General features: G+C 58.6%; 1 protein-coding gene across 1 annotated transcript in view; it reads left to right on the forward strand.

Moving 5' to 3' along the window:
- LOC113941081 (potassium voltage-gated channel subfamily A member 7-like) overlaps positions 1-903 on the forward strand; it is a 3,204-nt gene that overhangs the window by 1,172 nt on the left and 1,129 nt on the right. The gene's annotated exons all lie outside the window — the stretch shown is intronic.

Raw genomic sequence — 903 nt, forward strand, 5'->3', positions numbered from 1 at the left:
TCACCATCCTCAGTGTTCTCACCCTCACCATCCTCATCCTCACCATCATCAGTGTTCTCACCCTCACCACCATCATCCACCATCCTCATCCCCACCATCACCATCCTCATCCTCACCATCCTCACCCTCATCATCCTCAGTGTTCTCATGCTCACCATCCTCGTCCTCACCTGTGTCATCATCACCATCCTCCTCATCCTCACCATCGTCACCATCCTCAGTGTTCTCACTCTCACCATCCTCGTCCTCACCTGTGTCATCCTCACCATCCTCACCGTCACCATCCTCAGTGTCCCTGTTGTCACCGTCCTCGGCGTTGTCAGCAGGGTGTGTGCTTGGTGTCACCATCCTCATCCCCACCGTCCTCAGCGTTCTCATCCTCCTCCTCACCATCCTCACCCTCTCCCTTCTGTGTTCTCTTCCTCGTCCTCTTCACCATCCTCATCCTCGCCCTCACCATCCTCATCCTCCCTGTCATCAGTGTCCTCATCATCACCATCCTCACCCTCCCCATCCTCATCCTCCCCGTCCTCTGTGTCCTCATTGTCACCATCCTCACCCTCACCATCCTCAGTGTCCCCATTGTCACCCTCCTCATCCTCCCCATCCCCACCTTCCCCCTCTCCCTTCCCGGTGTCCTCACTCTCCGCTGTGGTTGATCTCCACCCCCCCATTCCCCAAACTGGGGGTGGATCTGGGGGTCCGGGGGGTCTCCAACCCCATTGACCCACCCTGGGGGTCTCCAACCCCATCAACCCACCCAGGGGGGTCTCCAACCCCATTAACCCACCCAGGGGGGTCTCCAACCCCATTAACCCACCCTGGGGGTCTCCAACCCCATCAATGCATCCTGGGGGATCTCCAACCCCATTGACCCACCCTGGGGGTCTCCAACCCCATCAA

The sequence above is a fragment of the Corapipo altera genome, unplaced genomic scaffold, assembly GCF_003945725.1.
Source record: "Corapipo altera isolate COAL_440 unplaced genomic scaffold, ASM394572v1 59511, whole genome shotgun sequence".
Taxonomy (NCBI): domain Eukaryota; kingdom Metazoa; phylum Chordata; class Aves; order Passeriformes; family Pipridae; genus Corapipo; species Corapipo altera.